Source organism: Schistocerca cancellata, chromosome 3 (genome assembly GCF_023864275.1).
Source record: "Schistocerca cancellata isolate TAMUIC-IGC-003103 chromosome 3, iqSchCanc2.1, whole genome shotgun sequence".
NCBI lineage: Eukaryota > Metazoa > Arthropoda > Insecta > Orthoptera > Acrididae > Schistocerca > Schistocerca cancellata.
In genome coordinates this window covers 30,390,404-30,417,551 of record NC_064628.1, presented here as the reverse complement: position 1 = coordinate 30,417,551, position 27,148 = coordinate 30,390,404, and positions in this window count along the sequence as shown.

The following is a 27,148-nucleotide window of genomic DNA, read 5'->3' as shown; positions in this document are numbered from 1 at the left end:
TAGTGCACGGTACATCCAAACCGTCATCGAACCCATCGTTCTACCATTCCTAGACCGGCAAGGGAACTTGCTGTTCCAACAGGACAATGCACGTCCGCATGTATCCCGTGCCACCCAACGTGCTCTAGAAGGTGTAAGTCAACTACCCTGGCCAGCAAGATCTCCGGATCTGTCCCCCATTGAGCATGTTTGGGACTGGATGAAGCGTCGTCTCACGCGGTCTGCACGTCCAGCACGAACGCTGGTCCAACTGAGGCGCCAGGTGGAAATGGCATGGCAAGCCGTTCCACAGGACTACATCCAGCATCTCTACGATCGTCTCCATGGGAGAATAGCAGCCTGCATTGCTGCGAAATGTGGATATACACTGTACTAGTGCCGACATTGTGCATGCTCTGTTGCCTGTGTCTATGTGCCTGTGGTTCTGTCAGTGTGATCATGTGATGTATCTGACCCCAGGAATGTGTCAATAAAGTTTCCCCTTCCTGGGACAATGAATTCACGGTGTTCTTATTTCAATTTCCAGGAGTATATATATATATATATATATATATATATATATATATATATATATATATATATATATATATATACCGTGTGGTCAAAAAGTCAGTATGAATTTGAAAACTGAATAAATCACGGAATAATGTAGAGAGAGGTACAAATTGACACACATGCTTGGAATGAGATGGGGTTTTATTAGAACCAAAAAATACAAACGATCAAAAAATGTCCGACAGATGGCGCTTCATCATATCAGAATAGCAATAATTAGCATAACAAAATAAGGCAAAGCAAAGATGATGTTCTTTACAGGAAATGCTCAATATGTCCACCATCATTCCTCAACAATAGCTGTAGTCGAGGAATAATGTTGTGAACAGGACTGTAAAGCATGTCCGGAGTTATGGTGAGGTATTGGCGTCAGATGTTGTCTTTCAGCATCCCTAGAGATCACGATACACTTGCAACTTCAGGTAACCCCCTAAGCCAATAATCGCAAGGACTGAGGTCTGGGGACCTGGGAGGCCAAGCATGACGAAAGTGGCGGCTAAGCACACGATCATCACCAAATGACGCGCGCAAGAGATCTTTCACGCGTCTAGCAATATGGGGTGTTTTTTTTGGCTCTAATAAAACTCCATATCATTCCAAACATGTGTGTCAATTTTTACCTCTCTATCTACATTATTCCGTGGTTTATTAAGTTTTCAAATTCATACTGACTTTTTAATCTTCCGATATATACAGGGTGTTTCAAAAATGACCGGTATATTTGAAACGGCAGTAAAAACTAAACGAGCAGCGATAGAAATACACCGTTTGTTGCAATATGCTTGGGACAACAGTACATTTTCAGGCGGACAAACTTTCGAAATTACAGTAGTTACAATTTTCAACAACAGATGGCGATGCAAGTGATGTGAAAGATATAGAAGACAACGCAGTCTGTGGGTGCGCCATTCTGTACGTCGTCTTTCTGCTGTAAGCGTGTGCTGTTCACAACGTGCAAGTGTGCTGTAGACAACATGGTTTATTCCTTAGAACAGAGGATTTTTCTGGTGTTGGAATTCCACCGCCTAGAACACAGTGTTGTTGCAACAATACGAAGTTTTCAACGGAGGTTTAATGTAACCAAAGGACCGAAAAGCGATACAATAAAGGATCTGTTTGAAAAATTTCAACGGACTGGGAACGTGACGGATGAACGTGCTGGAAAGGTAGGGCGACCGCGTACGGCAACCACAGAGGGCAACGCGCAGCTAGTGCAGCAGGTGATCCGACAGCGGCCTCATGTTTCCGTCTCATGCGCCAGAGTTTACACCTCTATCCGTACAAAATTCAAACGCGGCAACCCCTCAGCGCCGCTACCATTGCTGCACGAGAGACATTCGCTAACGATATAGTGCACAGGATTGATGACGGCGATATGCATGTGGGCAGCATTTGGTTTACTGACGAAGCTTATTTTTACCTGGACGGCTTCGTCAATAAACAGAACTGGCGCATATGGGGAACCGAAAAGCCCCATGTTGCAGTCCCATCGTCCCTGCATCCTCATAAAGTACTGGTCTGGGCCGCCATTTCTTCCAAAGGAATCATTGGCCCATTTTTCAGATCCGAAACGATTACTGCATCACGCTATCTGGACATTTTTCGTGAATTTGTGGCGGTACAAACTACCACGACACTGCGAACACCTCGTGGTTTATGCAAGATGGTGCCCGGCCACATCGCACGGCCGACGTCTTTAATTTCCTGAATGAATATTTCGATGATCGTGTGATTGCTTTGGGCTATCCGAAACATACAGGAGGCGATAAGAACAACCCTATCACTGAACTGTTCACAGTAACACACTCTCTGGCCTATTTTCCAATTTATAACGAATCCTACTTCTGTTATACCATTTTCAACTGCTGTTGATATTACCCTGTACTCATCTGACAAGAAATCCTTGTCTTCATTACAGTATCATAATCGTGGGGCCGAGGGCTGTTACTGTGAATGAAATCGATCCCAATGATCAACTTATGACGAGAGCTTGAGAGCTGGAGTATTTAAAGTTCTAAAGTGAGATTCAGCTAATAATGGACGCATGCGTCCTCCTTGTTCTGCTATAATCACGTAACAGGCCGTTAATTGCTGTGTTAGTTGTTATCTATGTGCTCTTGTGAAAGAGACGGTTTCTTGCAAAATGTCTTACAAGCTAACGAATATGCTTGTCTCTCTTCCTTTGGTTTTCTGTTGCAGTCTCCTTTCTGCTGAAATCGTGTCCTCACTCGGCAGGCAGTGTCGTCATTTGTCGACAACCTGACCCACTTGCGAAATACTGGCTGGCTTCCTGTTTCCGCCTTTGTCTCTGGCATGAGTTTTCCTACAACAATTTTAGTATGTTTTAATAACATTTTTCTAATTTCTACCCCTTACTATTCTGAACCGTAACAGTGGAATGTTAGCTACCTTAATCAATTAGGTAGGATAGAGAATTTAAAAACGGAAAAGGATTTGTTGAAGTTAGATGCAGTGAAAATTAATGAAATACGGTGACAGGAAGAACAGAACTTAATTCACGAAAGGAGAAGATATAAAAATGCAGCTCACTCCAGGACAATATTACAGAACGAGAAGCGGAAGTAGGTGAAAAACCATACGGGAGATGTGATACTCCGAGAAGAAATTGACAGAGCACTGAAAGACGAAAGTGCAAACAAGGTCCGTGGAGTAGAAGACATTCCTTCTGAATAATTGAGATACTTGTCAGCAATGACAAAAACTCTCATACTGTTTGCGAGACATAAGAGAAAGGGGAAACACACTAAGACTTCAAGAAGAACTAATAATTCCAATCCCAAAGAAGGCAGGTGGTGGCAAGTATAAATACTACCGAACTATTGGTGTAATGTTTCACGGTTGCGAAATATTGGCTCGATTTATTTGCGGAAGAACAGAAAAAATGTTAGCAGCTGGTACTGGGAAGATCGGTTTGGATTCTGGAGAGAAGAACACGTGGGGCAATAGTGACCCCAAGAGTTCTCTTAGAAGATAGGTCGAAGGCAGGCAATCATAAATTTACAGCATTTTCAGTTTTAGAGAAAGCTTCTGGATAACACTCTTTGAAATTTTGATGGTATCAAGGATAAAATACAGTGAGCGAAAGGTTATCTAGAATGTGTACAGAGACCAGACTGCAGTTATAAGAATGGAATGGCATGAAAGGGAAGCATTAGCTGTGAAGGGAATGAGACAGAGTTCTACCCGTTTCCGATGGTATTCAATCTGTACCAATAAGTTAAGGGCAGGTCGATAGCGTCTCAGATGTGTTCCACCGGTTTCAGATCGGAAGGGCCGCGTGTTAGAGGCATCATGTCATGGATTGTGCTGCCCCTCCATCCGGAGGTTCGAATCCTCCCTCTGGTATGGGTGTATGTGTTGTTCTTAGCATAATTCAGTTTAAGTAGTATGTAAGTCTAGGGACCGATGACCTCAACAGTTTGGTCCCTTAGGAATTCACACACATTTGAACATCAGAAGATTTTGGTAGCCAAGGCTTAACACAAGTCCACTACCATGCTCCTCAAACCACTGTAACACAATAGTGGCCTTTTGACACAGACAGTTGTCATGCTGGAAGATGCCATCGTCGCCAGGGAATATATCGAGCATGAAGGGATGTAGGTATAGTGCTACAGTCCACAGCTGTCCTGGAGCCTTCGACTATTACCACACATCCCATGAAAGCACAGGTGAATACCGCCCGACGACCATACACCCTTGGAACCGTACCAGTTTCGAGCAGCTGTTCGCCTAGATGGGGGTGTATCCTCACATGACTATCGACCTGGTGTAACAAGAAATGTCATTCATACGACCAGAAGAAACGTTTCCATTGACTCGTCATGTCTCGATGATCACGTGATTTGATTCCACCTGCAGTCGTAACTGACCACATCATCGGGTCAACATGCGAAGACGTCGGGGTGGTCTGCTGTGGAGCCCTACGTTCAATGATGTGCGCTGAACTCTATGCTTCGGAACACGTGTCCCTACATCAGCAAAGTGCTCTGTCGTCTGTAGCGTCAGGCAGTAGGAGTCTCAGCTCTCCCCAGTCAGGAAACAGCAGGTTATTTCTCCATGGTAGTAGGTTCAGACAGCAATGGCAGTCTGAATATTACACCTAGACAGATATAGGAGCTTGTTCTTACTTGTTGAAACCTGTCGTATCGCTGTTTCCTGCGATAGTGGATGAACTTTCTTGATATGCAGTTATTTCTAGACATTATGTCGGCTCATGTGATTTTATCTCGAGAAAGCTTATGAAGTTTTCGTAATTCACACTTGTTTGGGGCCTGTTTTCTAAGAGTGAACGAGACTTTCTACAATATTTGTGATAGAGACAGGTATTTTAAAACTCAAATGATTCGGGTTATTTTATTACGAATCTGACTCAATAACTTTGCTCAAGTGTGTAAAGACGGTCGAAATGTATTGAATTCACTGCATATAGTCTCTTAGCGACTGGATGTTATAGAGAGTATCGATCGTCATGAGAACTAGAATATCCCTGTTCCTTATGAACCAAATAGTGGAGGAAAGCTTTAATATTAATTGAAACATACAATTTTTTTCACGGGATATAACATCATGAAAAACTATTTTTATTTCTGTTTTGTTTCCGTGTGGACTTTAAATTGATTTACATCGACCTTGGTGATCGTTCAATTACAACAAATGATGTTAACAGAGGGAAATCACATCCCACCAGCATTTCTTTCGAACAAGTTTAACAATGCCACACTAACCCCTCACTACATGTAATACACTCCTGGAAATGGAAAAATGAACACATTGACACCGGTGTGTCAGACCCACCATACTTGCTCCGGACACTGAGAGAGCAATGATCACACGCACGGCACAGCGGACACACCAGGAACCGCGGTTTTGGCCGTCGAATGGCGCTAGCTGCGCAGCATTTGTGCACCGCCGCCGTCAGTGTCAGCCAGTTTGCCGTGGCATACGGAGCTCCATCGCAGTCTTTAACACTGGTAGCATGCCGCGACAGCGTGAACGTGAACCGTATGTGCAGTTGACGGACTTTGAGCGAGGGCGTATAGTGGGCATGCGGGAGGCCGGGTGGACGTACCGCCGAATTGCTCAACACGTGGGGCGTGAGGTCTCCACAATACATCGATGTTGTCGCCAGTGGTCGGCGGAAGGTGCACGTGCCCGTCGACCTGGGACCGGACCGCAGCGACGCACGGATGCACGCCAAGACCGTAGGATCCTACGCAGTGCCGTAGGGGACCGCACCGCAACTTCCCAGCAAATTAGGGACACTGTTGCTCCTGGGGTATCGGCGAGGACCATTCGCAACCGTCTCCATGAAGCTGGGCTACGGTCCCGCACACCGTTAGGCCGTCTTCCGCTCACGCCCCAACATCGTGCAGCCCGCCTCCAGTGGTGTCGCGACAGGCGTGAATGGAGGGACGAATGGAGACGTGTCGTCTTCAGCGATGAGAGTCACTTCTGCCTTGGTGCCAATGATGGTCGTATGCGTGTTTGGCGCCGTGCAGGTGAGCGCCACAATCAGGACTGCATACGACCGAGGCACACAGGGCCAACACCCGGCATCATGGTGTGGGGAGCGATCTCCTACACTGGCCGTACACCACTGGTGATCGTCGAGGGGACACTGAATAGTGCACGGTACATCCAAACCGTCATCGAACCCATCGTTCTACCATTCCTAGACCGGCAGGGGAACTTGCTGTTCCAACAGGAGAATGCACGTCCGCATGTATCCCGTGCCACCCAACGTGCTCTAGAAGGTGTAAGTCAACTACCCTGGCCAGCAAGATCTCCGGATCTGTCCCCCATTGAGCATGTTTGGGACTGGATGAAGCTTCGTCTCACGCGGTCTGCACGTCCAGCACGAACGCTGGTCCAACTGAGGCGCCAGGTGGATGGCATGGCAAGCCGTTCCACAGGACTACATCCAGAATCTCTACGATCGTCTCCATGGGAGAATAGCAGCCTGCATTGCTGCGAAAGGTGGATATACACTGTACTAGTGCCGACATTGTGCATGCTCTGTTGCCTGTGTCTATGTGCCTGTGGTTCTGTCAGTGTGATCATGTGATGTATCTGACCCCAGGAATGTGTCAATAAAGTTTCCCCTTCCTGGGACAATGAATTCACGGTGTTCTTATTTCAATTTCCAGGAGTGTAGTTATGTTGCTCACATATTAAGCAAAGTTACCGAACGTCTGGTCTGAAATGACACAGTCGATGGCATCTACCAGCAGGACAATGCAACCTGTCACGAGCTTCGCAGTGTACGTGCGTGGTTCGCAGAGCACCACGGTGAATTTACCGTAGTCCCCTTGCCACTAAAGTACCCCTGACTCAAATCCACTCGAGAGTCTGTAGGCCCACCTCGATCGTGCTTTTAGCGCTCTGGATCCTGAACCGAGCAACGTACCGGGGCTGGTCATGGCACCTCAGTCTGTATGGCTCCACATCCCCGCCGGTGGCTTCCAGAACCTCACTGACCCTTTCCTGCACGTCTTACAGCGGCCTGCGTTGCAGAAGGTGATTCTTCAGACTTTTGATAGGTGGTCACATTACCTAATTATGCGACGCTTAAGCACACGTACCCATGAGGTAAGACGAAGAATGGATGAACAATGACTCATTGCTAGGTGAATTTTTTACCGTCCGCCAGGGACTGCATTATGTAGTGTCGTCAGTGAACTGAGGGAAAGAAGCATAAGCCGAATTCTGTAGTGCAAACCCATCACAGATATTCACGTCACGTGACTGGGACGAATGGAGAATTGGTGCTTATTCATACACATCTTATTTCAGCTTGGAACACAGCATACGTCTGTACCAATGGAGTCTGTTGTTCATACACAGGGTGTATCAAAAATGACCGGTATATTTGAAACGGCAATACAAACTAAACGGGCAGCGATAGAAATACACCGTTTGTTGCAATATGCTTGGGACAACAGTACATTTTCAGGCGGACAAACTTTCGAAATTACAGTAGTTACAATTGTCAACAACAGATGGCGCTGCGGTCTGGGAAACTCTATAGTACGATATTTTCCACATATCCACCATGCGTAGCAATAATATGGCGTAGTCTCTGAATGAAATTACCCGAAACCTTTGACAACGTGTCTGGCGGAATGGCTTCACATGCACATGAGATGTACTGCTTCAGCTGTTCAATTGTTTCTGGATTCTGGCGGTACACCTGGTCTTTCACGTGTTCCCACAGAAAGAAGTCACAGGGGTTCATGTCTGGCGAATAGGGAGGCCAATCCACGCCGCCTCCTGTATGTTTCGGATAGCCCAAAGCAATCACACGATCATCGAAATATTCATTCAGGAAATTAAAGACGTCGGCCGTGCGATGTGGCCGGGCACCATCTTGCATAAACCACGAGGTGTTCGCAGTGTCGTCTAAGGCAGTTTGTACCGCCACAAATTCACGAAGAATGTCCAGATAGCGAGATGCAGTAATCGTTTCGGATCTGAAAAATGGGCCAATGATTCCTTTGGAAGAAATGGCGGCCCAGACCAGTACTTTTTGAGGATGCAGGGACGATGGGACTGCAACATGGGGCTTTTCGGTTCCCCATATGCGCCAGTTCTGTTTATTGACGAAGCCGTCCAGGTAAAAATAAGCTTCGTCAGTAAACCAAATGCTGCCCACATGCATATCGCCGTCATCAATCCTGTGCACTATATCGTTAGCGAATGTCTCTCGTGCAGCAATGGTAGCGGCGCTGAGGCGTTGCCGCGTTTGAATTTTGTACGGATAGAGGTGTAAACTCTGGCGCATGAGACGATACGTGGACGTTGGCGTCATTTGGACCGCAGCTGCAACACGGCGAACGGAAACCCGAGGCCGCTGTCGGATCACCTGCTGCACTAGCTGCGCGTTGCCCTCTGTGGTTGCCGTACGCGGTCGCCCTACCTTTCCAGCACGTTCATCCGTCACGTTCCCAGTCCGTTGAAATTTTTCAAACAGATCCTTTATTGTATCGCTTTTCGGTCCTTTGGTTACATTAAACCTCCGTTGAAAACTTCGTCTTGTTGCAACAACACTGTGTTCTAGGCGGTGGAATTCCAACACCAGAAAAATCCTCTGTTCTAAGGAATAAACCATGTTGTCCACAGTACACTTGCACGTTGTGAACACCACACGCTTACAGCAGAAAGACGACGTACAGAATGGCGCACCCACAGACTGCGTTGTCTTCTATATCTTTCACATCACTTGCAGCGCCATCTGTTGTTGAAAATTGTAACTACTGTAATTTCGAAAGTTAGTCCGCCTGAAAATGTACTGTTGTCCCAAGCATATTGCAACAAACGGTGTATTTCTATCGCTTCTCGTTTAGTTTTTATTGCCGTTTCAAATATACCGGCCATTTTTGAAACACCCTGTACATTTCTCACATCATCCGGCGATGTGGTTCGTTGCCAGATACTAGTAAGAGTTATGGATCACACCACCATTCCTACCGTTGAACGGATACATAAATGACAGACATAGAAATAAGTGAGCGCGGAAGACACTCGAAGGAGGAAAGTCTTCTGGATTTGTAGGGATCTCCTCCACATTCAGTGTCGCACATGCCGAAGAAATAGTTCCTGCTCTACTAACAGTCTATCGAAAGTCACTTGGCTTGAACACCGGAGCATCCCACAGACGGGAAGAAGGCTAAGATGGTTTCAGTGTGTAAGAATGATCGAAGGGCTAATTCACGGCACTGTCGATCATTCTCATTGACATTAATTTGCTGTGCAGTTACGGGACATATAAGAAAGCAAATTTTCTGGCGGCATTTAACTTATCAGCTGAGTGGCAGCATCGTCTTGAAGCAATATTTTAACATGTTTCGCACTCGTCATCTTCAGGAGAAAGTGAGGAGTAGGTAACTACTTGAAAAGTTGTTTGAAGAAGACGCTGTCGCTCGATAACTCAGTAAGATTTACTTAATTATGAGACATGTGTACATCGACCAAGCATCAGAGGAATCAAAGGAGGAATTTGGAATGTGAATTAAAGTTCAGGGAGAAGAAATAACAGCTTTGATGTTCGCCAATGGCATTGTAATCCTTCCAGAGTCGGTAAAGGATTTGGAACATCAGTTGACCGGAATTGGTAGCGTCGTGGGAAGAGATTATAAGATGAATATTAACAAAAGTAAGACAAAGGTAATGGAATGTGACCAAATTAAACAGGCGATTCTGAGATATTAGGTTCAGTAAACGAGGCACTAAAAGGAATAGAGGAGTTGTATTTGGGAAGCAAAGTTACTGAATATGCCGAAGGAGACAAGAGATAAAACGCAGACTTGCAATTCCATGAAAATCTTTTCTACGCCATAGAAATTTGTTAAAAAATGGTTCAAATGGCTCTGAGCACTATGGGACTTAACATCTATGGTCATCAGTCCCCTAGAACTTAGAACTACTTAAACCAAACCTAACCTAAGGACAGCACACAACACCCAGTCATCACGAGGCAGAGAAAATCCCTGACCCCGCCGGAAATCGAACCCGGGAACCTGTGCGCGGGAAGCGAGAACGCTACCGCACGACCACGAGCTGCGGACAGAAATTTGTTAACATCCTATACGAACTGAAGTTCTAGAAAGTCTTTTATGAACGTACTTTTCTGCTATAACATTGTACGGAAGTGGCACGTCGACGATAAACAGTTTAGACAAGAAGAGCACAGAAATTTTTGGAGTCTGACGCTGCAGAAGAATGGTGAAGATTTGATGGGTAGGTCGAAAAACTAATAAGGAGGTACTGAGTCGCTTTCAGGAGAATAGGAATTTATTGCACAATATGACTACGAGAAGGTATCGATTAACAGGACACTTCAAGAGTAATCAAAAAACTGGCAGTTTGATATTAGAGGGAAGTATAAGAGGTAAAAATTGTAGAGCGTGACTAACGTTTGACTACATTAAGCAGGTTTCGATATATGTAGGTTTTAGTCATACGTAATATGTGCGTGATATCTATCATATCTTGTGTTGTGTGTAATGAACAAGTCTGGTTTCTAAATAAGTTGTTAATTTGAGATGATCACCTAGTAGCATACCCTCCTCCGTAGGCGAGGTCGCTATGCACGCTTGTGCGGTACCGTTCGACTCTGAGATGAGCCACATCCTGGTGTTAGATGAGATTTTCACTGCCAGTATTTCTCAGTCCGGAACCGCGCTGCTGCTACGATCGCGGGTTTGAACCCTGCCTAGGGCATGGAAGTGTGTGATGTCCTTAGGTTAGTTAGGTTTAAGTAGTTCTAAGTCTAGAGGACTGATGTCCTGAGATGTTAAATCCCATAGTGCTTGGAGCCATTTGAACTGCCAGTATTTGGCTGGCAAGATGAGGAGAGTGAGATGGGGGCGTAAAGTTCCTGGTCAGATTTTGCACCAATGTCCTAGATTAAATTACGCCACTGGCCATTAAAATGCTACACCACGAAGGTGACGTGCTACAGACGCGAAATTTAACCGACAGGAAGAAGATGCTGTGATATGCAAATGATTAGCTTTTCAGAGCATTCACACAAGGTTGGCGCCGGTGGCGACACCTACAACGTGCTGACATGAGGAAAGTTTCCAACCGATTTCTCATACACAAACAGCAGTTGACCGGCGTTGCCTGGTGAAAAGTTGTTGTGATGCCTCGTGTAAGAAGGAGAAATGCGTAGCATCACGTTTCCGACTTGTGAAAGGTCGGATTGTAGCCCATCGCGATTGCGGTTTATCGTATCGCGACGTTGCTGCTCGCGTTGGTCGACATCCAATGACTGTTAACAGAATATGGAATCGGTGGGTTCAGGAGGGTAATACGGAACGCCGTGCTGGATCCCAACGGCCTCGTATCACTAGCAGTCGAGATGACAGGAAACGTATCCGCATGGCTGTGAAGGATCGTGCACCCACGCCTCGATCCATGAGTCAACAGATGGGGACGTTTGCAAGACAGCAACCATCTGCGCGAACAGTTCGACGAAGTTTGCAGCAGCATGGACTATCAGCTCGGAGACCACGGCTGCGGTTACCCTTGACGCTGCATCGCAGACAGGAGCGCCTGTGATGGTGTACTCAACGACGAACCTGGGTGCACGAATGGCAAAACGTCATTTTCTCGGATGAATCCAGGTTCTGTTTACAGCATCATGATGGTTTCATCCGTGTTTGGCGACATTGGGGTGAACGCACATTGGAAGCGTGTATTCGTCATCGCCGTACTGGCGTATCACCCGGCGTGATGGTATGGTGTGCCATAGGTTACACGTCTCGGTCACCTCTTGTTCGCATTGACGGCACGTTGAACAGTGGACGTTACATATCAGATGTGTTACGACCCCTGGCTCTACCTTCATTCGATCCCTGCGAAACCCTGCATTTCAGGAGGATAATGTACGACCGCATGTTGCAGGTCCTGTACGGGCCTTTCTGGATACAGAAAATGTTCGACTGCTGCCCTGGCCAGCACATTCTCCAGATCTCTCACCAATTGAAAATGTCTGGTCAATGGTGGCCGAGCAACTGGCTCGTCACAATACGCCAGTCACTACTCTTGATGAACTGTGCTATCGTGTTGAAGCTGCATGGGCAGCTGTACTTGAACACGCCATCCAAGCTCTGTTTGACTCAATGCCCAGGCGTATCAAGGCCGTTATTACGGGCAGAGGTGGTTGTTCTGGGTGCTGATTTCTCAGGATCTATGCACCCAAACTGCGTGAAAATGTAATCACATGTCAGTTCTAGTATAATATATCTGTCCAATGAATATCTGTTTATCATCTGCATTTCTTCGTGGTGTAGCAATTTTAATGGCCAGTAGTGTACAAACTTCCTCACGGTGTCTCCTCTGACACTACTCGAGACGAGCAGGCAGTGGTCCGGCACTGGGTTTCACCCTCTTCCCTCTCCCATCCTCATCATTAACAACACAAACACAACACTGCACTGTACACGCTTTCATTACACACACCTACGATCTAAAAATACACATACGACGCCCTATTGTCACATATCCGAAAGGAAAAAGACCGATGTGCGAGGTTGTAGAACATCCTATCCGACAGGCTGCTGAACCCACCCCGTAGCATATTTCAGTCAACAATGCCGTACGACATTTACATTTTTACGTACCGATATTTGAGCCGGTACGGCTTGCTATTTATTTTTGTTTTTTTGTTTTTGAAGCCACCCGCCTTCTCAGTACTCGCCGCGATGGCAATATCGAGATCGGACTGGAATCTCTGGTCGCCCCATATCTTTGGCGAGTTGGCTTCCCTCGCGCCGCGGGGTGACAGAACGAGGGGGCTGCTGGGAGTGAGCTCTGGACTGTGCGTGAGGAGCAACGACGGTGTCGGAGGACAAGGCCGCTCGGTCGGTGGGTCCCGCAGAAGTAGTCGGTTGGGAAAGGACCGCTGTGCGTTCGAATATCCTACTGTGGAGGGCCATTGTTGTCCCGACGGCGGTCATCGTGTGGCCATTCAAGGGCTGAAAAGAGATTTCTCGGTTCTGTCCTTTGCAAGTTTGGTGTATGAGGTGAATATAAGAATTCTAAAAAGGTGCACGTTCGTCGCGCGTTATATCAAGCCCTGGGAGTGGTGTAAGCTTTGCTTCGGTACTGCAGTCTCCAGTTAGAGCGTTGCTTGGGAGGAGAGCGTTCATACCGGTATTGTTGTGTTGTGGTCTTCAGTCCTGAGACTGGTTTGATGCAGCTCTCCATGCTACTCTATCCTGTGCAAGCTTCTTCATCTCCCAGTACCTACTGCAACCTACATCCTTCTGAATCTGCTTAGTGTATTCATCTCTTGGTCTCCCCTTACGATTTTTATCCTCCACGCTGCCCTCCAATACTAAATTGGTGATCCCTTGATGCCTCAGAACATGTCCTACCAAACGATCCCTTCTTCTGGTCAAGTTGTGCCACAAACTCCTCTTCTCCCCAATCCTATTCAGTACCTCCTCATTAGTTATGTGATCTACCCATCTAATCTTCAGCATTCTTCTGTAGCACCACATTTCGAAAGCTTCTATTCTCTTCTTGTCCAAACTAGTTACCGTCCATGTTTCACTCCCATACATGGCTACACTCCTTACAAATACTTTCAGAAATGACTTCCTGACACTTAAATCTATACTCGATGTTAACAAATTTCTCTTCTTCAGAAACGCTTTCCTTGCCATTGCCAGTCTACATTTTATATCCTCTCTAGTTCGACCATCATCAGTTATTTTGCTCCCCAAATAGCAAAACTCCTTTACTACTTTAGGTGTCTCATTTCCTAATCTAATACCCTCAACATCACCCGACTTAATTCGACTACATTCCATTATCCTCGTTTTGCTTTTGTTGATGTTCATCTTATATCCTCCCTTCAAGACACCATCCATTCCGTTCAACTGCTCTTCCAAGTCCTTTGCTGTCTCTGACAGAATTACAATGTCATCGGCGAACCTCAAAGTTTTTATTTCTTCTCCATGGATTTTAATACCTACGCCGAATTTTTCTTTTGTTTCCTTTACTGCTTGCTCAATATACAGATTGAATAACATCGGGGAGGGGCTACAACCCTGTCTTACTCCGTTCCCAACCACTGCTTCCCTTTCATGTCCCTCGACTCTTATAACTGCCATCTGGTTTCTGTACAAATTGTAAATAGCCTTTCGCTCCCTGTATTTTACCCCTGCCACCTTTAGAATTTGAAAGAGAGTATTCCAGTCAACATTGTCAAAAGCTTTCTCTAAGTCTACAAATGCTAGAAACGTAGGTTTGCCTTTCCTTAATCTTTCTTCTAAGATAAGTCGTAAGGTCAGTATTGCCTCACGTGTTCCAGTATTTCTACGGAATCCAAACTGATCTTCCCCAAGGTCGGCTTCTACTAGTTTTTCTATTCGTCTGTAAAGAATTCGTGTTAGTTTTGCAGCTGTGGCTTATTAAACTGATAGTTCGGTAATTCTCACATCTGTCAACACCTGCTTTCTTTGGTATTGGAATTATTATATTCTTCTTGAAGTCTGAGGGTATTTCGCCTGTTTCATACATCTTGCTCACCAGTTGATACCGGTATTGTCATCTATTTAAGTGCTTTAAAGTAAACATCTGTTTTGTATCGAAGGTGGTTCCAAGTGAGGGACCGAGTCATTGCTTGTCTTATTAAGAAACCTAAGTCGGCCCCCAGCATGTTAAACTCAAAAAGATAGTCAACCTTTTCTACCTACCACCCACTTTTGTTTGTCAGTTGCAAAATTTTGTACCCGCCCATCAGTTCACCAGCAGTGTTGACTTGGCCCGCCCGGTTGGCCGTGCGGCCTAACGCACGGCTTTCCGGGCGGCGGGAAGCAGCGCCGGTCTCCGACCAGTCTGTGGATGGTTTTTAGGCGGTTTTCCATCTGCCTCTGCGAATGCGGGCTGGTTCCCCTTATTCCGCCTCATCTACACTATGTCGGCGATTGCTGTGCAAACAAGTTCTCCACGTACGCGTACACCGCCATTACTCTACCGCGCAAACATAGGGGTTACACTCGTCTGGTGTGAGACGTTCCCTGGGGAGGGGGGGGGGTGTCCTCCGGGGGCCGAACCGCACAATAACCCTGGGTTCGGTGTGGGGCGGCGGAGGGGTGAAGTGCACTGCGATAGTCGTCGTGGGGTTGCGGACCACTGCGGCTGCGGCAGGGATGGAACCTCTCTGTCGTTTCTAGGTCCCTAGTTAACATAACACTGTTGACTTACAAAGTAGGGTAGTAATTTTACTTTATAAAGACAGTTGCAGAACTTTATACCATATTCTCGTAACTAGGCTCTACTTATCAAATACTTTGCGTGGTGTCACCGCCAGACACCACACTTGCTAGGTGGTAGCCTTTAAGGGATTCGCGCACAGGATTGCCTCGGTGCGATGTCTATGGCTGGTCTTCGTGTTTTACGTCGCGGTTGGAGCAGATCTCCACCTTGGCTCCTCCGGAGACCCAAACTTATTTTAGATTTGACTAATTTTAAGAAAGCTGGCACACCAGATTTTACGTTCCAATCTCTGTTTTTTAACATTTTAGATGTGCATCACGGTTTCACTGTCGTTTATACTGATGGCTCTAAACAGGAGACTTTCCTCGGCTGTTCTGTGGTGTTCCCTGTTCTGTGGTGTTCCCTGATCATTCGCCTCCCTGCTGAATATACCGTTTTCGCAGCGGAGCTCCACGCGATCCTGACGGCACTGGAGCAGATGCATCGTGTTCGGGGCGATCGATTTCTTCTCTGCTCCGATTCTCTTAGTGCCTTACAATCACTGCAGAACCTATACCCGACTGAAGAGTTGGTCCAGCTGATACATGACCAACTGTACTTGCTCCAACGGCGGGGTAAAGAGGTATCCTTCTGCTGGGTGCCTGGTCATGTCGGCATATGGGGCAATGAACAGGCTGATCGGGCTGCCAAGGAGGCCTGCAGAGAGCAGGATGTGGTCCAGTGTCCCATCCCCTTGCAGTCAGTCATCGCTGCACTCCACAGGAAGTGCATGGAGTTGTGGGAGGACGAATGGCTGGCGGTGACGGCCAATAAACTGCGGTCGGTAAAGTCGACCACTCGGCCGTGGCGTTCCTCCTGCCGGCTGCTCAGGCGGGAAGAGGTGGCGCTCACACGTCTTCGGATCGGGCACTGTCCTCTGACACATAGCTATTTATTACGGCGGGAGGATCCTCCGTTCTGTGATGCTTGTGGTGTGCACATCTCTCCGGCACATTTTAACAGACTGCGTTTTATACCGTGATGCAAGGGCAGAAGCACAAGTTGATGGGGAACTGCCCTGTGTTTTAGCTAACGATGAGACGTGTGTGTCTAGGGTTTTTAAGTTTTGTGATGTGTCTGGACTCTGGCCTAAACTTTTAGGCTGGCGGTTTTAGTGTATTGCAGAGTGGCTGACTCCTCCCTTTTTTCCTTGCGGTCAGCCAGCCAGTTCCATCTGCTCCATTGTTTTAGCTCCCTCTACCTTTTTCTTCCTGTGTTGTCCATGTTTTACTGCTGACGCCCTGCCTCATCCCACGCTTCGGTGTGGGTGAGCACGTATTTTTCCATGATTGTTCCCTGTGTTTTATGTTCCATTTGATGTAAATGTTCTGAGTTTTTTTCTTGACACCCGTCTCACTATGATACTGAACGGGCGCTGAAGACCTTGCTGTCGTGCGCCCACAAAACCCTTCTACTTCTACTTCTCTACTACTTAAATCGGTCGCGGTCCGTTAGTATACGTCGGACCCGCGTGTCGCCGCTATCAGTGATTGCAGACCGAGCGCCGCCACACGGCAGGTCTAGAGACACTTCCTAGCACTCGCCCCAGTTGTACAGCCGACTTTGCTAGCGATGGTTCACTGACAAATTACGCTCTCATTTGCCGAGACGATAGTTAGCATATCCTTCAGCTACGTCATTTGCTACGACCTAGCAAGGCGCCATTATCAGTTACTATTGATGCTGTAAAACATGTACCGTCAAGAGCGATGTTCACCTATTATGGATTAAAGTTAAGTATTCCAGCAGCTACGTACTTTTTTTTTTACTAGTCTCAATTCCTTTAACTGTTCCAGACTTCACGCCAGAATGCGTGAGCTTAAACGCGTGCCTTTCGGCTTCCTCCTAGTGGATTGGCTGTCTTGCCAATTCACAGCACTTTGTCAAAAATTTACGAAAATCTAATGAAAATATCTTTAAATCCTAATCACCTACTGTGCACCATGAAGCTCGGACGCCCACTATTGGGTGTTGGGGACTTTGTTGATTGCCACTGACTTAGACTATTAAATAGACCAGAGACAAGATTTTCTTGATTAGAACACTTATGAATTTGAATTGAACATTTGTACCTATGTCATAACCATGTCGTACCTTGGCTTATCATATTTGCACAAACTTTACTTTTCTGGAGAAATTTTTGTTATTTCAGGAAAACACTGCAGCGCACACAAAATGAATGCTATCATTTCACAATAAAATGAGAACATGTATTTAACATCTATTATAGGGTGAAAGTAAACAGTGCGTTTGTGATGGAAAACCAGTCTGGTAAAGCTCATCATTAGCTGTCCTCGAGATTCGTTGGCGCAGAGTACTGCGATGGATACCATGATTCACTCATTGGTCTTAGGAAGAAGTCCAGCTGGTTGGATGCTGGAATGTGTATAGCTCGAGACATGAGCACAACTGTATGGTTGAGAAAAGGCCGCAATTCCATCACTAATTCGCCATTACTTCCGATAGGACGTAGACTTCCTATTGTTCATAGAATAGATGTTAGATCTGGATTTGTAACTTGATCACTCGTATCACGCTTCTAAATTTTTAATAATATTAGAATTTACTAAATTAAAAAAGTCAGATATTTGTTGAAGTCAATTACTTTTGCCTAGTGCAAAAGGCAACTGCTCTTTCCTGATCAGTGGGCTGTTTCAGTAACTGACAGGAAAATATAGTTCAAAAATGTTTCAAATGGCTCTGAGCACTATGGGACTTAACATCTATGGTCATCAGTCCCCTAGAACTTAGAACTACTTAAACCTAACTAACCTAAGGACAGCACACAACACCCAGCCATCACGAGGCAGAGAAAATCCCTGACCCCGCCGGGAATCGAACCCGGGAACCCGAGCGTGGGAAGCGAGAACGCTACCGCACGACCACGAGATGCGGGCCGAAAATATAGTAAATTTGTAATTTCCATGAAACGTAGTTCTATTCATTAAATAGATCTGTAAAAATCTTTAGTTGTATTTTAAGTTGAATTGCACTGAGTAGCTTATTCAAACATGAAGTGAGACATCATTGTGTTATAGGATGTGTGGCATCGTGTAGAAATAGTGACTGAAGTTATTTTTTGTAGTCTACACGTTTGTGTAAGCATGAATGCTGGATATGTGTGTATTTATTTCTTGTTAGCACTTTTTAACGGGGCAGATTGTTTAAAGCGAGCTATTTACCGTAGCGTTGTTGGAATATAAGAGATTGTTGTATAGTAGAAGAGTGTCATATATCATTATCCATGAACTTATTTATTTGAAGCATTTGGATGTTTTTGGATGAGAGTAGTTTTATATACACTCCTGGAAATGGAAAAAAGAACACATTGACACCGGTGTGTCAGACCCACCATACTTGCTCCGGACACTGCGAGAGGGCTGTACAAGCAATGATCACACGCACGGCACAGCGGACACACCAGGAACCGCGGTGTTGGCCGTCGAATGGCGCTAGCTGCACAGCATTTGTGCACCGCCGCCGTCAGTGTCAGCCAGTTTGCCGTGGCATACGGAGCTCCATCGCAGTCTTTAACACTGGTAGCATGCCGCGACAGCGTGGACGTGAACCGTATGTGCAGTTGACGGACTTTGAGCGAGGGCGTATAGTGGACATGCGGGAGGCCGGGTGGACGTACCGCCGAATTGCTCAACACGTGGGGCGTGAGGTCTCCACAGTACATCGATGTTGTCGCCAGTGGTCGGCGGGAGGTGCACGTGCCCGTCGACCTGGGACCGGACCGTAGCGACGCACGGATGCACGCCAAGACCGTAGGATCCTACGCAGTGCCGTAGGGGACCGCACCGCCACTTCCCAGCAAATTAGGGACACTGTTGCTCCTGGGGTATCGGCGAGGACCATTCGCAACCGTCTCCATGAAGCTGGGCTACGGTCCCGCACACCGTTAGGCCGTCTTCCGCTCACGCCCCAACATCGTGCAGCCCGCCTCCAGTGGTGTCGCGACAGGCGTGAATGGAGGGACGAATGGAGACGTGTCGTCTTCAGCGATGAGAGTCGCTTCTGCCTTGGTGCCAATGATGGTCGTATGCGTGTATGGCGCCGTGCAGGTGAGCGCCACAATCAGGACTGCATACGACCGAGGCACACAGGGCCAACACCCGGCATCATGGTGTGGGGAGCGATCTCCTACACTGGCCGTACACCACTGGTGATCGTCGAAGGGACACTGAATAGTGCACAGTACATCCAAACCGTCATCGAACCCATCGTTCTACCGTTCCTAGACCGGCAAGGGAACTTGCTGTTCCAACAGGACAATGCACGTCCGCATGTATCCCGTGCCACCCAACGTGCTCTAGAAGGTGTACGTCAACTACCCTGGCCAGCAAGATCTCCGGATCTGTCCCCCATTGAGCATGTTTGGGACTGGATGAAGCGTCGTCTCACGCGGTCTGCACGTCCAGCACGAACGCTGGTCCAACTGAGGCCCCAGGTGGAAATGGCATGGCAAGCCGTTCCACAGGACTACATCCAGCATCTCTACGATCGTCTCCATGGGAGAATAGCAGCCTGCATTGCTGCGAAAGGTGGATATACACTGTACTAGTGCCGACATTGTGCATGCTCTGTTGCCTGTGTCTATGTGCCTGTGGTTCTGTCAGTGTGATCTTGTGATGTATCTGACCCCAGGAATGTGTCAATAAAGTTTCCCCTTCCTGGGACAATGAATTCACGGTGTTCTTATTTCAATTTCCAGGAGTGTATATACAGCGTCCTCTATTAGAGTTGTGTAGCTTCCCATATTTGTCCACTCTTACAGATTCTGCCATTTGTGGCTCTCTGTGGTGCCATAGAAGTTATTGCATGATGTCTTAACATTTGTACTGTTATCCTGTCCCATTTTATGATCAGTGCTTCCCACATATTCCTTTTCTCCTTCACTCTGCAGAGAATCTCTTTAATTATTAATTCACTTGATTTTCAGCACCAAATTTCAAGCAAATGGATTCTCTACTTTCCTGGTTTTCCTGAAGCAACATTTGTTTAATTCAATGCTATGCTTCAAACGTACATTTCAAGAATTTCTCCCACAAATTTAGGTTTATGTTTGATACTAAAAGATTTGTTTTGGCGAGGTATACTCCCTTTGCTTACCTACTAATTCTTGTGTCCACCTTCCTTCGTCCGCTATGAGTTATTTTGATTTCAACGTAGCAGAACTTCATTCCCCTAATCTTTGCTACTCCTTAGTACTTTCTTGCTGCAATCGTTCCCTCTATTCGTATTCTATGATCAATAGACTGCTCATTCCATTCAACGGGTTCCGGAATTCTTCAATTTCACAGACGATTGAAATTCATCATGGAATCTTATTACTGATTTCCTGTCATCCTGAATTTTAAGTGGACATTGTACGTCCTATGCCGCCAATGTTAAATTATCGAATTTTGTGGCCCATTATCTTGGAAACTTTTTAAGCCACCAACTTACAATTTTTCGTAGTTATTGAATGCACCTTTCTAGATACACTGAACTAGAATTATTACTAAAATTGTATTGTAGGGCATATTATGTTTTGTTTTTCAAACACTAAATTTTTTGACAGAATTTTGCAAATAAATGAACATAAACAAAACAACTAAGGATATTTTAACTATTCTAGTTCCAGATGTGTTGAATCTCACATTTGGCAGGCTGTGAAAATTTCATGTCTCTACCATCAGTACTTTCCAGAAAACGGATCATTTATTGCAAAAAATGTAGTTCGGAGGTATTGAGGTTTAAAACTCTTTTTATTACAAATTCTTATACAGACTTACATTTCTGCGTCTTTTATGCACTAGAATTGCCCTGGCCCATAGTCCGTCTCTTCTTCACTGTCACAACAGCCCAGTGCTTGCCTCCTTCTTTTATTTCTCGCTTCTTTTGTCATTTGCTGAGCAACTTCACGTACACAAAGCTCATCCAGTTCCCGCACGCAGTCCTTTGGCTGTGTTCTGTCCAAATCTTACCCCTAAATTCTGCATAACCTTAAGTATTTCATAGTTTCCATCATTAAAAGTTATTACAGCATCAGACACTGCTAACTTTAGAGTCGTAAGGCCAACAAATACATTTTTAGGCACACGGCACCACACATTATTGAATGACGCGTTCACATTCTGGGTCTTCCCATGTAAACACTTCTTTAGTAGCTCAGAATTTGCCATATCTCTGTAAATAGGTTTGATAGCATCCATTACGGCCCAAGGAAGAGAATGTTTATGTGTAAATTCATGCAGGGTGCCAGAAAATTCAGCTTGCCTATATTTACACCAAGCGTTTGGTGGAGGTGGACACAAAGCATGACGTGGCTTTTCATAGGTTGATATTCGATGAATGAAAGTGCTCCACACAGCTCTTTTCATCTTCTATACATTGTCACAGTTCTCTATTGGCCTTCCCATAATATTCCTGTAATTTACCAGTTACTTCGTCCTTTAGTCTTCCAGGATATTTTATTGTCTTGCCATCAGACAGTTTTGTGTTACCCAGCTTGGTTTTTAGGTTTATTCGTAATGACAACTTCTGAGACGTAGCAGTAGGCACAAAACAAAGCAATTGACAGCCTTCTAGACTGTGTAGTTCCCAATATATGACTGCTAAACTGTGGCAGTATATGTGGAGCCACGAAATTTGGCAGTCAAACATCAACATTCAAAGTATTATCTGAAGGTCTCGTAATTGAGTGATTTTAATGTATTATACACCAAAATGTTCAGGAAAGTCCAAAGTACATTATGGAGTACAAAATAGAAAATATCACATTTCAGCGAATTTCACATACAATGTCCCCTTAAACTTACTGCTGAATATTTTTTATATCCTTTCTTCTACGGGCCAATTATGGATTTGGCAGCAGAGGGCAAAGACTGGATCCCTCCCTTTTAACTGCTCAATTTTATCATTTTCCATAGCTTCCTATGACATTATAGAACATGGAAAATTGGGAATCAATTAATATGAAAGCCTCAATTGCCTTACCTAAACCATTTGGGACTGTTTCTCTAGCGACAATATGTACGGCATATGAAGGTGATTCCCTGTTCCCTGAATTCAGTTTAGGCGGTTGATGGAATAATTCCATCAACAGTTCAGACGTCTCCTTTCTCCAGTCTTGGCCATCCAAACTAATGTTTCACCACTAATGACATCGACGATACGGTCGAATGGAACCTTCACTTACTTTCGCATCCTTATGTGATGAATGGAAGTAAGTCATATTATTTAACAATGTTATACAGCTATTCCTATGTTTTTACAAAAGCAGTTCACTTAAAATTAACATTTGTCATTGCTTGATTAAAATTTATGCTTCAATACAGATTTGCACATTTAGTTCATGCATTAATTTCTTTTATAGTATTAACTGAAACAATTAGAAACGTTATTAGACCAGGGCAAATAGCTATTCAAGTAGCTGCAAAAGAAACAGCAAAGCGGCTGTTTTTAGAACTACTAGGAAACACAGGGTCGATAACAGCAGCAAACCTATCTTGATTGTTAATTATTTAACAAAAACTTTTTTTTTTTCGTCATCAGTCTACTGACTGGTTTGATGCGGCCCGCCACGAATTCTTTTCCTGTGCTAACCTCTTCATCTCAGAGTAGCACTTGCAACCTACGTCCTCAATTATTTGCTTGACGTATTCCAATCTCTGTCTTCCTCTACAGTTTTTGCCCTCTACAGCTCCCTCTAGTACCATGGAAGTCATTCCCTCATGTCTTAGCAGATGTCCTATCATCCTGTCTCTTCTCCTTAACAGTGTTTTCCACATATTCCTTTCCTCTCCGATTCTGCATAGAACCTCCTCGTTCCTTACCTTATCAGTCCACCTAATTTTCAACATTCGTCTATAGCACCACATCTCAAATGCTTCGATTCTCTTCTGTTCCGGTTTTCCCACAGTCCATGTTTCACTACCATACAATGCTGTACTCCAGACGTACATCCTCAGAAATTTCTTCCTCAAATTAAGGCCGGTATTTGATATTAGTAGACTTCTCTTGGCCAGAAATGCCTTTTTTGCCATAGCGTCTGCTTTTGATGTCCTCCTTGCTCCGTCCGTCATTGGTTATTTTGCTGCCTAGGTAGCAGAATTCCTTAACTTCATTGACTTCGTGACCATCAATCCTGATGTTAAGTTTCTCGCTGTTCTCATTTCTACTACTTCTCATTACCTTCGTCTTTCTCCGATTTACTCTCAAACCATATTGTGTACTCATTAGACTGTTCATTCCGTTCAGCAGATTACTATTACTAATCAAAGAATCAGTAATAGCCCTGTTTTAAGAACTCTGTACTACTGAGAATTTAAATGAATAAGTTATGCACACAACTCACTAAAATCACCCATTTAACTCAGTAGGTGACTATTGACAGGAGCAGTTGGAGCAATAGTTCTAATATCAAGACAAGATAAATAATTTCACTTATTTAACGTTAACTATAGCCTAATAGGGTGCATGGAGTTCGAAGATCAAAGTCGATATCCATCAGTGATGTATTTTAGTTACTCACAAACAGACAAAACAAGTTTTGACATAATATTCCTCTAGTTAAAAAGTCAGGAAAGACCACTGCGACATTTTTCTCCACGTCTCCTGCTGAAATTAATTTCCTCCGTCATTTCCGTAATAGGGGACACTACGACACTACGAGATGGTATGCCATCTGTGTACATAAAGTCTGGCGTCCCTGAAATGAAAAAAATGTTTTAATATTCGGTATTAAAGTCATTGCCGGGCAGTGGAAATAGCTGCCTACTCGGCGAATCCATTCTCCCGGCTTTACATTCTCTGATTAATACGGGAGTTATTACGCAGGAATTTCACTTATCTGTCAAGAGAGACAATTTCTCAGAGGCTTGCCTTAAAAATAGTGGTTATTAGGAATATGCGCATGACTCTGGCACTCGGGAGACGAAACGCAATTTCAGCGACATTCTGAATGTCGAAACCGCTTAACATGCACTCTCTGTGGGTGTTAATTACAGCCCGCAGACGTAGGCCTGTTAATTATACGACGTAACGTCCGTGAGAGGGCTCTTTCAGTATCAGTCTCTGGTTAGTTCTCCACCTCATTGCGATGAAACCTTGTTTTCGTACTTTCCTTTGAACTTAAGTTTATTGTACGTTTAAAACCTTAATCATTAAGAAAGATAAACTGTGAAGGATATAGTAATTGCTTTGTTTTCTGACGAGCATGATTAAAGCACAGTACGGCTGCCGAGTGCTGGTATTTGCTGTAATGTAATCTAAGGAATAGGGCATCAATTAGATCCAAACGGAAGTACGTCGATTTTACAGCCACTGTTATCGTGGTACATAAGACTACTGACTCAGGAGCAGTGATAGTGTTTTTAAAGTGAGGCCACCAGCTTCGTGCCTACTGCTCGCCGCTCGCGACCTTTTTTTAACTTATCTATTTTTCAAATAGTTTGGTCTTGGTCTACATCTTTTCCTATCTTGCTAAATCTTTTCATCTGTAATACTCTAGACTTCCTCTATAATCTGTTTTGCATGTTCGAGTCTGCTGTTACTGTTTTCCTCCTCTGCTGTTCCTTCCAGAGCAAATTTCACCGTTTCTGGATGTAGTACATGTTCTATTAACCTGTCACTTCCTCTGATAAGGGTCTTCATTACATTTTCCCCCATCACCTATTCTCTCTGGTACTTGATCATTTTGTGCTTTATCCACTTACCTTTCACGATTCTTGATAGGACAATATTTGAGGTGCTTCTGACTCATTTCAATGCAAAGTTGTGCTCTGGGAGCACATTTTCAGGACTTTCCACATTTTCATATCAGTGTGAGATACCAGCAGTGGCGAAGCAGACTGATTAATTGTTGGTAGACATACTTTATACCTTTTTATACAGGAGATCCATGTATCGATTGCTTGTCGTAGCAAAATTATATCAATCACGTCATCTTTAAATTTCTAATTGCTTGTTTCTGATTGTCAGTTGTTTAACCAGCTTTTACTATCATTTGTCACTGAATTGCAAAGGCAATTTATAATTCTTTTGCAGGTTCTCATACTTCTTTCAGGTGCAGGGAATACAAGAATGTACACTGTGATAAAAAGTACCTGGACACCTGGCTGAAAATGACTTAAAAGTTCGTGGCGCCCTCCATCAGTAAGGCTGGAATTCAACATGATGTTGTTCCACCATTAGCCTTGATGACAGCTTCCACTCTCGCAGGCATACGTTCAATCACGTGCTGGAAGGTTTCTTGGAGAATGGCAGCCCATTCTTCACGGAGTACTGCACTGAGGAGAGGTGTCGATGTCGGTCGGTGAGGCCTTGCACGAAGTCGGCGTTCCAAAACATCCCAATGGTGTTCTGTAGGATTGAGATCAGGACTTTGTGTAGGCCAGTCCATTACAGGGATGCTACTGTCGTGTAACCACACCGCCACAGACCATACATTATGAACAGGTGCTCGATCGTGTTGAAAGATGCAACTGCCATCCTCGAATTGCTCATCAACAGTGGGAAGCAAGACCAGACACACATCACACTCACTCAGAGGTGAATTGAGGGTGGAAGGTAACTTGTGCTAACCACTATCAGATCTAGTGAAGCCGGACATCACCACGAAGCTGATGATTACCATACAATTTGGACACTGTTTGAGCATTGGATGATATCCCTACTAAATTTACTGCAGCCATAACACATCGGGTTGAGACTGAAGTAACTCTTTACTAAAAATTTGCGAAGGTGTAACTTCCAACTATTAAACAATAGTTGGTCTGGTAAAAACGTTAATTTATTGGCGTTAAACAAAAAGTAATGATAATTGTGAACAATAATTGGAATTGGACTGATTTAAAAAAAAAAAAAGGCCTTATACTTGGGTCGCCACCAGCGAGATACTGCTAGAAAATTCCGTCAGTTCACGGAAGGTGACTGATGTTAGATAAAACTCCACACTACGTTACGAAATATGAAACAAAATGAAAAACAGACTAAAGGAAAATGAAAACAGGGAGAGAATTAGAGACCGAACCGATATAAATTAGTCTCGACAGATTGAAACATTATTACCAAACATGATCAAAAGATCGCGAGTTGCATTTAAATTCCACAATGTGAATGAACACCTGAATAACTGCCGTAGTGGCCCCTTATCAGCTAGAGGGCCCGCGAAACAGACAAGCAAGGTGTGCTGCCAACCTCCCTTCAAGAGCTCGCATCAAAACATCGGCAGTAAATGTAAACATCAAGAAACTTTCCGCATAAACACGGCACTACTTCGTGAAAAGCTATGTGACAGAGATCCACCAATTGGAACTACAGGGCTATTACAAATGATTGAAGCGATTTCATAAATTCACTGTAGCTCCATTCATTGACATATGGTCACGACACACTACAGATACGTAGAAAAACTCAAAGTTTTGTTCGGCTGAAGCCGCACTTCAGGTTTCTGCCGCCAGAGCGCTCGAGAGCGCAGTGAGACAAAATGCCGACAGGAGCCGAAATAGCGTATGTCGTGCTTGAAATGCACTCACATCAGTCAATCATAACAGTGCAACGACACTTCAGGACGAAGTTCAACAAAGATCCACCAACTGATAACTCCATTCGGCGATGGTATGCGCAGTTTAAAGCTTCTGGATACCTCTGTAAGGGGAAATCAACGGGTCGGCCTGCAGTGAGCGAAGAAACGGTTGAACGCGTGCGGGCAAGTTTCACGCGTAGCCCGCGGAAGTCGACGAATAAAGCAAGCAGGGAGCTATACGTACCACAGCCGACGGTTTGGAAAATCTTACGGAAAAGGCTAAAG